This window comes from Dioscorea cayenensis, chromosome 18 (assembly GCF_009730915.1).
Source record: "Dioscorea cayenensis subsp. rotundata cultivar TDr96_F1 chromosome 18, TDr96_F1_v2_PseudoChromosome.rev07_lg8_w22 25.fasta, whole genome shotgun sequence".
Lineage (NCBI taxonomy): Eukaryota > Viridiplantae > Streptophyta > Magnoliopsida > Dioscoreales > Dioscoreaceae > Dioscorea > Dioscorea cayenensis.
The window spans coordinates 23,434,645-23,447,063 of record NC_052488.1 but is presented as its reverse complement, the minus strand read 5'-3'; the positions used below and the strand labels follow the sequence as shown (position 1 = coordinate 23,447,063).

Sequence of the window (12,419 nt, the reverse complement as noted above, 5' to 3'; positions counted from 1 at the left end):
AACTATTTGATATATAAAAATAAAGATGATTATGAATGATTTAAAGTATGTACTGTGATACGTTTGCATGCATTAGATTAATTATGGCTGTTGTGGGTATTAGTTGAAATAAAGGATAGAACACTTCATCCCCAAGCTCTCTATGTTTTTTTAAGTAATAAAAAGTTTAATAAGACTGAATTATTCCGAAGGCAAAAAGTCATTGTCAAGTGTCAACACATTAAAAAAAAAGTGAAGAGAAAAAGTTTGGAAGACGTCAGAAGATATATATATATATATATATTCAATTTTTCCTAAAAGTAAAATAATGATACCAACAACAACAAAATTTTTTAAATGATTGTAGATAAATAAAATATTATAATATAGAAAATACTATTTTTTTGAAAAAAATACTTTGTGAAAATTTATTTATTTTTAATATTTACAAATTGATTGACATTTTACATAGTATATATTTTTTTTTTTGACAAAAATCTATTATTTGACTAGTCTTTATTTTTTAAAATTAATACACATAATCTAAAAAAATTATAGTTTTTGAAAAACATATTTATTAAATTTTATATTTTAGTCTTTTGATATTTAATAAATCTGTTACATAGTAAAAAAAATATATTGTTCAGTAATTTAATTTTATATAAATTAGTATTTATATTATTAATATATGTATATACACTACAAAAAAATTCTGAAAATCTATTAGTGGTTTGGCTCTTTTACCTTTTACTTGTCTTTTAAAACAATTTTTAGCCACTTCTAAAATTTTTTTTGAACCTCCTAATAAAATTTCTTGCGCCGATATAAGGTATTAACTCCACATGTTTATCATAAAAATAAAAAAAAACCTTTTACAAACTTGCTAACAAACTTGCAAGTACTGTTTACCCGTATTTGTTAAAAACTGTTCATCCGTGATTCCTATACTATTCTTATACTGTACATATACTGTATATCTGGGGTTCGATGATTGTTTAAGTCTTGATTATATTCATAAAAAAGCACATTGTCGTATATTATTCAAACTTGCTAACAAACTAAAAGCCTCTTACAAGTTCATGATAAACCTATTAAAAAAATGTCTTTTTTTCTAAAAAGGATGAGGAATCACCAAGCAATATTTTTTTTTAAATCATCAAATAAAATGTATAAATAAGAGATATATAAATAATATAAAAATCAATATATAAATATACTATAAAAAACTTATGAAATTATTTATAAACAAATAAAATAAAAATTGAGGGTGGATGTGAAAAGTATTTAAGGAGTTTTGTTAAGTACTACTAGTCATCTTTTATTCTCTCATAAACCAAAAGTAGAGGACTCGTATATCCAGAAATTAAATGTTTAGAGCTTGTAGTTCGTTAATATTTCAAAAAAAAAAATTAATCAAAAAACATATCAAATGCTTGAAAAAATTTATTATTGATAGGCGTTTGGAAAGCAGTGATAAACATACATGATTATTAAAGAAAAACTCATTATAATAATGTTATGAAAGTATTGTTCATTACAGATATTTAATAATATAAAAAAGGTACATTTTTTTTAATAAAATAGATAAACCACTAATTTATTAAAAAAGAAGAGAGCAGAGGAATACAACAGAAAAAACCGAGAACAAAAAAAGTCTAAAAGTAAATAACATACTGAAATTTTCACCAGAGACGAGGAAAACAGTGAAGAAAAGCAAGATAGGAAGAAAAAGAAAATGAAACGAGTTGGAACGACGAAGGCAACCGTCTAAAAACACATGCTTGCTCAGCTATAAAAACAGGAGGACTACTCATGAAAGGAATTTAATTCATCTCCTTGCAAATTAATGGCATTTGACTGTACGTGACGCTGTGAGGTAACGTACAATTTTTCACATGAGAGAATCCCCCCTCCCGAGGACCAGGCCTGGCCAAAGCCTGCTCGTTTTTTCAGACGGGGAAAAGATACATATCGTGCCAATAAAGTGCTTTTCCATAAATATGTTTTCCATAATAATAATGTATATATATATACTTATGGTTGGTACTATTATCAACCTAATTACTCTTCATGTGATCAGCTTTTAAGCATCATTCCAATTGAGTGTAATAATGTATATATATATACTTATGGTTGGTACTATTGCTGTAGACTCTTCTCCTCCAGCAAACCCTAATCCTGAACATTCCAATCTGGTTGATCGGCTCACTGCTGCTCTAGATGATGGATCCATGGAAGAAGACAGTGATCAAGATGATGATGAATCCGAAAACTCGGATGATCAGATGTCTGAAGAAGGAGAACCTGAGGATCTCATGACCCTCAATCAATTTCAAGAAGAAGCTCGGAGAGTAGCTCTTATTCGTAAGAGTCCTCTCCTCGATGTGGAATCCCAAAAGAAGGGATGCTTGGAGATGGGTGAATCCAGCCACTCCTGACCTCGTTCATACCCTATATCCTTTTTCAGGGAAGCTCTTTTACCCTTTTTTGTTTCCTTATGAATGCTAAAAAAATTTGTTGCTGGAATTGTAGGGGTCTCTCATCCCGGGAAACCCTGACTCGCATTCTTCGTCTTCTTCGTCTGAAAGACCTTTCTATTCTTTGTCTTGTGGAAACCAGAGCAAACTCGTCTCGAGTTGGTAAGTTCTGCTCTAAGCTCCCGCGGTCTTGGGCTTGGGCTTCTATCCTCGCTGAGGGTTTCTCTGGTGGTATTTTCGTCTGCTGGAAGAAATCCTTAGGCCTAGTGACTCCTATTGCTCTATCCCGGTGTATTCTTCATCTGGTGATATCCTCTAACTTATACTCTAGTATTATTATTTCCGTCGTCTATAACTCTAGTCGTATATATTCTCAATGCGAGGTTTGGAATGAACTTTCTAAAATTTCCTCTTTTCGTCTCCCTTGGTTAATTATCGGTGATTTCAATTCCATTTTATATCCTAATGAACACAAAGGGTGGTCGTTTTTTCTTACTACTCTGCAAAGCTTCTTTTTCAGTGGTTTTTCTTGATGCTAATAATCTCTTTGATCTTAATTTCTCCGGATCCCCTTTCACTTGGTGCAATAATCAAAGCGGTTTAGCTTCGTCAGTTGGGCCCGTCTTGATCGTTGCATTGTTAATTTGGATTGGGTTTCTTGTTTTTAAAAAAATATTCTCTCTCACCTCTCTCGTAGCTTTTCGGATCATTCTCCTCTTGTCTTGTCGGTTTCTCTTCTTGATACTGCCAATCGGTATTTATTCAGATTTGAGAATTACTGGTTGGACTATATTGGTTGCCATGATGTTGTCAGGCAAGCTCTTCGTTCTCCTGCCCATGGTAACCCTCTTCATATTATCTCACATCTGCTTTCTTGTGTCAGATTCAAGCTTAACATTTGGAAACGAAAGGGTGCTAATTCTTTAGAGATTGCTATCCAGTGAGACGAGCTAAATTGCTAATTTAGAGGGCTTGGATGGTTACATTGCTTCTCAATCTAATCTTTACGCCCTAATATGCTAGACTTGCTGCTCTACAGCGACAAATCTCTATCAAATGGGCTCGACGGGCTGCGTCTTACGTGGGTTTTGTGATGGAGATAAGAATACGATTTCTTTCACAACTCACCTGCATTCATGCTCATCATAATTTCATTTCTTGCATTACGGATCCTTGGGTAACATTCTTTCCAATCATTCTAGCATTGAGCATGCATTCATGGACTTCTACTCTAATCTTTGGACTGATCCTAGTCTCAATAATCATGATATTTATCTTGAAATTCTCAATGCCCTGCCCGATGACCTCTCTAGTATTCCTCCTGATCTGGGCCACCTCCTTGTCAGGGAAGTTACCAAAGAGGAAGTCTTCCTTGCTCTTCTTGACCTCCCCACTGGCAAGTCCCCTGGCCCGGATGGTTTTAATGTTGAATTTTATCGTTTCTTCTGGGATGACTTGGGTGATCATTTACTTGAAGCTATTAGATATTTCTTGCATACCTCCCACCTCCCTTCTTCTTGGGGTAGAACCTATGTTACTCTCGCCCCTAAAAAATTGAGTCCCCGGTTGGTTTCGGATTTTCAGCCCATTTCTTTATGCAATGTATGCTATAAAATTATCACTAAACTTCTTTCGAATAGACTCAAGCCTGTTCTCCCTATGTTAATAGGTCGAGAGCAAGCAGGGTTCATTTCAGAACGTGGGGCTTTTGATAATGTCTTAGCAGTTCAAGAAGTTGTCCATTCGCTTGATTTCGATCGTCTTAACCCCCCTAGGATGTTAATTAAACTGGATATTGCGAAAGCTTATGATACCATCAATTGGAGTGCAATTCTTGCTACCCTTACTAAAATGAAATTCCCTGAAATCTGGATCTCTTGGATCCATGCTACTTTTCTTTCTTCTTCTTTCTCCATTCTTGTTAATGGTACTCCTACCCCCTGGTTCTCCTCCTCTAGTGGTATTCGCCAAGGTGACCCCTTATCGTCTTACTTATACATCTTAGTTGCTCAAAATTTCTCTTCAATTATGAACCGAGCCCTTTCTCTTAACATGATACCCGGCTTTGATTGTAATCTTCACCCCAACTTTAATCATTTATTGTTTGCGGATGATATTATTCTGATTACTAAAGCCTCTAGACTTGTTGCCCGTAATATTAATCTTTGCCTCTCCATTTACTCCAGATTGACTGGGCAGTGCCCTAACCATGCTAAATCTCAGATTTATCTTCCTTCCTGGTTTAATAAAAGGGTAGCTCATAGTATTTGCTCTATTACTGGCTTCTCTCAAAGCTCAATTTCCACTTTCTTACTTGGGAATCCTCATTTCGCCCAAGAAACTCAGTGTTCTCTCCTTTAAACCAATGCTTGATAAGATTAAATTTATGTGCTCCCGTTGGAAATCATATAAACTCTCTTCTGCTGCCAAATTGATCCTTATTAACTCTTCCATTCTTTCAATTCCAACTTATTATCTCTCTGGTTATCCTGTGCCTGATTCAGTTCTTCAGGAGATCACTCGCCTTGTCAGGGATTTCTTTTGGTTTAAAGGGGGTAATGGAAAGGGCATCCATGCAGTGAATTGGCGTTGTATTACTGACAATAAATCTGAGGGTGGTTTAGGTCACCGAAATCTTCATTTTGCCAAAACTTCTCTTATGGCCAAAAATGTTTTTAAATATCTAAATTCTGATAATATCTTTTGGGTTGATATTGCTCGTCTTAAGTATGGTTATCTTAATTTTTTTGGATTGATCCTATCCCACGCTCAATTTTTTCTTGGGTTTTCAGAGGCATTTGTCGTACTGCTAGTTTATTAAAACATAATCTTTGGATCAAACCCTTTAATCCTGCTCAAACTTCTTTCTTCTTTGATCCTTGGTTATTTGATATCCCCCTTGCTTTCAAACCCACCTATCTGAATGTTCATGCTGATCTGCATTCTATTAGCTTTTCTGGGTTCTTTTTAAATGATCAGTGGAATCATGATATGCTTATTTTCACTTTTGGGGATTTGTTGGGCTCCTTGGTCCCTAACTTGTGCAATTATGAGCATGGTTCCACCAATTTCTGGGTTTGGCAGCCTCACTCTTCTAACCTGAAACTTTCTTCAGCCATCTATCATCATCTTAATAGCAATACTGATTTGGTTCTTGAGTGGCCTGGTTGGCATAAGCTCTGGAGGCTTCATGTTGCTCCGCATGTCAAGCACTTCATTTGGCTTATGTTCCATGGTAGACTCTCTACTACAGATTTCCTGAATAGCATTAACATTGGTCCCAATACACTTTGCATTTTCTGCAACCTTGAAAATGAATCCATGGAGCATTTATTCCTTGATTGCCGCTATGCTCAACTGGTCTGGAACCTGATTAATCATAAACTCAATACTAATATTTCTTTCCCTGATAATATTTCTGCTGGCTTTTGGCTCACTGATTATAACCTCTCATTCCATACTGTCTCTGTCATTGCTGCTTGCTTATGGTTTCTATGGAAGGCTCGTTGTGATGCTATCTTTAACAATGTTAAGCCAAATTGTTTTATCATTGCCTCTAAAGCTATTGCCCATGCTAAGGATCATCTGCTGGAGAAATCGTCTCTCTTGGGTCGACGGCTTCTTCTGAACAACTTTACTCAAGCAAATGGTCTGTTTCTTTTCTATGCTCTTCGTTGGAATGACAGCAGCAAAACTGGTAAGGTGGGCTTTCTTGTTTCCAATCATGCTTATATTATTTCCTGTGCAGGCTGCTGCACATTTTATGCTGATTCAATCATTGAAGCCGGTCTTCAAGCTCTCTGTATTGCAATTCGCTCTTCTCTTGATCGTCATCTGGACTTCTGCTGCATTCTTCACTGCAATCGAGACTTATCTCAACTTCTGAAGGCTGATCGTAATCCTGTCTTTTGGAGATCCTCTCACTCTATTGCTGATTGCATCCATCTTCTTCATTTGGCGAACAACCCTTCATTGATAGACATCTCTCCCAAAATGGAATGCCCCGACCTTTTGCCCTCTCCATTGCTGGCAATAACAATCATTCTCTCTGCCTCTTTCTATCGGGCCGCGATTTGCCTCGATGGATTATGAAGATTATATCCCGATTTTTGGTTTCCATTTTTAGTCTTGTTTTTCCTTAAATTGTTTGTACTGCTGTTATTTTCTTGTTTATCTTGTATTCTTATGTTCTCTTTGCTGTATGAACTCTTTGTATTTTCCCTTTATACCAATAAATTCAGCTCTCTGAGCTCTTTGTTCAAAAAAAAAATTGAGTGTAATAATAAAGTGATTCTTAATAATATAAAACCTTGATAAGACACAATAATCGAGATGGTAAAAAGTTTGCAATATTTCAGCATTTATATACACAAAATAAAAAATTCAAAATTAAAATCATGATGCTGATAACCACGATAATTTTTTGAGCACGTGATGACCAGTAAAGTACTTTTAATAAAAATTGGTGGAGCAATTAAACATGTGTGGATATAAAAAAATAAAAATTATTTAACTATAAAATCTTAATAAAATAAAATAAAATATTTCTTTTTGCTTATGATTGCGGCCCTTTGCACATCTTTTGATTTCTTTTAAATAAAAATGTTTGTTACTTATTTGTAACCCAAAAAAAAAGAGTGAGTTACTTAATTTGTTTCTGTTTTATTTATTAATTGTTTTTTTATTTTAATTTTTAATGTTTAATCTTACCACTAAATAATTAAATAAATTTTTTGTGTGTTATTTGTTGGGGTTTTTTTTTATGCATAGAGCTGGTTGTTTGTATTTGTCCTTATTTTTAATTGAAGTAGTTTATCCATATTTTTAAAAAAAATAAATAAATAAACTTTAATACTAATGCATTTGAAATATTACCTTAGCCTTTTTATTGTTATTCAATATATGCATAATCCTTTGGCCTAATCCTTCCCGTTAGTGTTAATATATAATTTTTATTTGTTTTACATTGCCAACAGTACCAAAAGGAAGAAAACCTCTAAAGAATAGAAGGAAGGTTATTAATTAGATGCTTAACAATCTTTTTATTAATGTGTGGACGACGTGCATGATTATGAAAGAAAATTTCAATAGTAATAATGTTTTGAAGATAAAAATAATGTTCATTATATATAGTTAATAAAAAGTGAAAAAGAAAAAACCACATCCACTCATCAAATGGTGTTTGAATGTGACGTGACGATATGTCGCAAGTTCACATAGATTTTGTATTTCTTTCCACTTGGCAAGATCTCTTTGGTTTCCAAGGGCAAGGTGTGGTCCGTGTGGATAAGCCTTTGCTTTTCTTGTTCACTTTTCCTTTGGTTTCCAAGGGCAAGGTGTGGTCCGTGTGGATAAGCCTTTGCTTTTCTTGTTCACTTTTCCTAAAGGTAAGGACATGTGCAGGTGAACAAGGTTGGTGCTTGCCCAGTTACCCATGAACCCATGGTAGTTATATCGGCAACGTGAACTTAATTAATCACTCTCCACGTGACCAACTGTTAAGTATCTAAACCAGATGGAAAAATCACACTCAGACAACTTAGTGGTTAATTACCGCTACCTACCACTACAGATGGTAAAGTGAAAGTTTTCTGGAGCGCCTATTTTGCTATAAGTTGAGGCCAAAGGAAAGAGCAATCCATTTAATCCAGTTGTTGTTGAGTGCCCTCAGTTTACTACACTAATACATATGGCTATCCCAAGAGCATTTGCTTCCCTCTCTCTGGCCCTGCTACTTGTTGCTTCTCCTCTTTGCTGCATGGCTGATTCCATACTTTACTCTCAGCAATCCCTCTGCTCTGAGCAAGCCTTGAACCATGAGAGCTACACTTTCATTATTGCAGTCTGACTGCAACCTGGTCCTGTATGACAATGGCAGGCCAGTGTGGGCTTATAACATTGGAGGCCCAGGGCAGCATTGCTGCGCCACTCTCCAAAGTGATGGTAACCAGGTCATTAAAAAAAAAACGACTACATAAACAATAACAACAACTACAACGTTGTGTGGGCGAGCAACACCAACGTGGGAGAAGGCAACTACGTCCTCATCCTCCAGAGACATCGCAACGTCGTCATCTATGGCGGCGCAATCTGCGCGACTGGCACTCACGTTGGTGTCTCTGGTGCTATCGTCATAAACAGCAAGGCCACCATCTTCGGTGTTTTTCCCGCTAATAATACTACTACAGAAGAAGCCAAGGTCGCAGGCATTTCCATGGTCGTCAACAACTGATCCATGCTGAAGTTTAATCCATAATAAAATAAGCGCGCATTCGGTCCTTAGGCCATGCGCTGACTTATCATCAGGTATATTTAGCTGTGCTTCATCATGTTTTATTATGTATCAATTTCTAGAGTAATGTTGCTGGCGATGGGGAATATATGTATATTATCAGTATATATATATGTTGCTCGTGCTGGATTTCATGCGGTGAACTAATGTAATGCATAGATGCATTCTATGCCTTCTGCTGCTTGAGAGCTCGTTCCTGTTCACATTCAAACAAACAACATACTCAAAATAAAACAAAGCCTTGTTCACTATCTTCTCCCAAGCAAGCATCAGTTCAGAGAATTCCAATCAAAAAACAGATAAACATCACACACACACACACCCTATTTTCTAACATTATCCTTAGTTTAAAATAAGTACTTCATAACTCCTTGTCAGTCTCACAGAGAAAGCACAACTTGACCACTTGCTTGCCTTGAACTAAATCCACTCTTCTTGATGCTTTTAATCTCCACCATTGATAACCTTTCTCTCCTGGATCACAACAAACTTACCCAACATCAAATATACACAAATTACACTTATACCCTCTATTACAACACTCACACTCAAACAACCTCAAACACACAAATCAAAAACATTTAAACATTAACTCAGGCATGCCTGCAGAACCATTAAGCTCCTCTCCTTTACTCTTCAATCAGATTCCAACAAACTTCCCCTTGATTGAAGTTTACAAACTCCTAGTTGCTCACGAAATTTTATAAACTGTTTCCCATCCAAGCACTTTGTCATCACATCTGCTAACTGATTTCCTGATTCACAATATTGAATAGATACAGCATTCTCAGCCACTAAATCTCTAATAAAATGAAACTTAACATCAACATGTTTTGTCCTGCCATGATGTACTGGGTTTTGAGCTATAGCTATGCTGGATTTGTTATCACAATTGATTACAATTGCTTTCTCATATTTCACACCACAATCTTCAAATATTCTTTTTAACCACAAACCTTGACAACAGGCTGCACAAAGAGCAACATATTCAGCTTCTGTTGAAGAAAGAGCTACAATTTCCTGTTTTTTTTACATCCATGTAATAGCACCTGAACCCATAGTGTACACAACACCAGTTGTACTCTTTCTATCAAATGCATTAGAACCCCAATTACTGTCAGAAAATCCTTGTAATAATTCACCATAACTTTTGCAATAGAGAATGCCAAAATCAATTGTACCTGCCAGATATCTTAATATGTGCTTGGCTGCTCCTTGATGTATACTTGTGGGTTTATGCATAAATCTTGACAGTAAATTCACTGAGAAAGCAACATCTGGTCTTGAATGAGTTACATACAACGGCTTCCCAATTAACCTCTTGTATTTAGTTACATCAACACCATCTACATCTTCATACACTTGCTGCTTTGCACATGATAATAAAGGCACACTGACAGGTTTACACTGCAGCATATTGTATTCTTTTAACATATTTTCAACATATTTCTTTTGAGACATATGAATATCTGCTTTACACTGTTGTATTTCCAAACCCAGAAAATAAGACACACTGCCCAGATCACTCATTTCAAAAACAACTTGCATACTGTCTCTAAATTCAGTCAATAAAGCCATGGATGAACTCATGTATAAGACATCATCCACATATACACACACCAATAACATCTCCCCTTTTATGTTGCTTTTCTTATAAAGAGTATATTCTGTTGCACTTCTTTGAAAACCCTGAGCTTGTAAATAACAATTCAGCTTTTCATACCAAGCTCTTGGTGCTTGTTTTAGCCCATACAATGCCTTATGTAATTTATATACCATATGTTCTTTTCCAACTACTTCAAAACCCTGTGGTTGTGCCACAAACACTTCTTCTTTGAGTTCTCCATTCAAAAAAGCTGATTTCACATCTAATTGGAAGATAAACCAATTTTGGTGAGCAGCTAAGGCGAGCATCACTCTTATTGTTTCCATCCTTGCTACTGGTGCAAAAATATCTTCATAGTCCACACCATATTCTTGTACATAGCCCTTTGCTACCAATCTAGCCTTGTACTTTAAGACAGAACCATCAGGTTTCAATTTGGTTCTATAAATCCATTTCACCCCAATTAATTTACTCTTTGAAGGTAATTCTTGTAATTCCCAAGTCTTGTTCCTCTGTATTGCACTCAATTCTTCAATCATTGCCTTTTGCCACTTTGAATTATTTTTTGCTTCTTCATAACTCACAGGATCAGCAACCATTAATGCAAAAGAACATCCTTCATAAATATCTTTGAGTGATCTTACTTTTTGTATTGGAGATGTGTCCACCCCAGTATCAACATCTTGAGTCACTTGCACATTTGAAGAAATACCCTCACTCCTATCAGTCTTGTTACCAACTTCAGTTGCCAACTCTGCAGGTTGTGAAACTGCATTTTCTGCCAATTGAGTATCTTGCATTTTTCGTTCTTGCAATATAATTGTCTTTGTTGTATCTTCTTTTTCTGCCCAACTCCATAATTCATCTTCAACAAATTTCACATCTCTGCTTACTATGACTTTCCCAGAATTTGGAATAAAAACTCTATATGCTTTGGCATTTAAACAATACCCCACAAAAACACCTTTCACTGCTTTTCTATCTAATTTCTGTATTTGCTGTGTAGGAATATGAGCATATGCCACACAACCAAACATTCTCAAATGAGATATTCTAGGTTTGACACCAAACCAAGCTTCATAAGGAGTTTTTCCCAATACTGCATGTGTTGGAGACACATTAGATAAATACACAGCTGTTAAAACTGCCTCTGCCCAATATTCATTTGGCAATTTACAAGCACTGAGCATACTCCTTGCTTTTTCAATCAAAACTCTATTCTTTCTCTCAACAATGCCATTCTGTTGGGGTGAATAAGGAGCTGTAAGTTCATGCTTGATACCCTTTTGTGTACAAAACAAATCAAACTCCCTTGACATAAACTCTCCACCTCTATCCGTCCTAATGATTTTTAATTTCTGTCCAGACCTTTCAACAAATGCAAGAAAAATCTGAAAGTACTTAAATACTTCATGCTTGTATTTAAGAACATATGCCCAACACATTCGAGAGTAGTCATCCACAAACAACAAGAAATACCTATTATCCGCATGTGAAGCTGTTTGCATTGGACCACAAACATCAGCATGCACCAAATGTAATTTCGTTCTTGCTCTCCAGGATCTTCCAACTTTAAATGGCAATCTGGCTAATTTTCCATACACACAGTCTTCACAGTGATTCACTTTCTTAATAATCGGCAAACCGTACACCATATCTTCCTGTTGTAAAACATGCAATCCTTGAAAATTCAAGTGCCCATATCTTTTATGCCATAAAAGAGCTATATCTTCTCCTTTCATTGCAACATTAGCTTGCTCACAATCTGCAAATTCTATTGGATATAAGTTGCTTCTGTTTTTCTGAATTTTTAAAATTTGTGCACCTGACTCAATGTTCTTCACACTGCATCCATACTGGTTAAACTGTACAGCATACCCACTATCAATCAATTGCCCCACACTAAGAAGATTATGTGCTAATTTTGGCACATACTGAACTCCCTGAATCAGTTTTACTTCACCTCCAGAACAATGAATTGCAACTGATCCTTTGCCACATACATCCATTTCTTGATCATCACCTAACCTGACCTTCTGAGAGATTTGTTCATCTAATTCATGAA

General features: G+C 35.7%; 1 pseudogene; it reads left to right on the top strand.

Moving 5' to 3' along the window:
• The first annotated feature begins 8,042 nt into the window (after positions 1–8,042).
• Positions 8,043–9,740, top strand: LOC120281943 (annotated as a pseudogene).
• Positions 9,741–12,419: the final 2,679 nt, after the last annotated feature.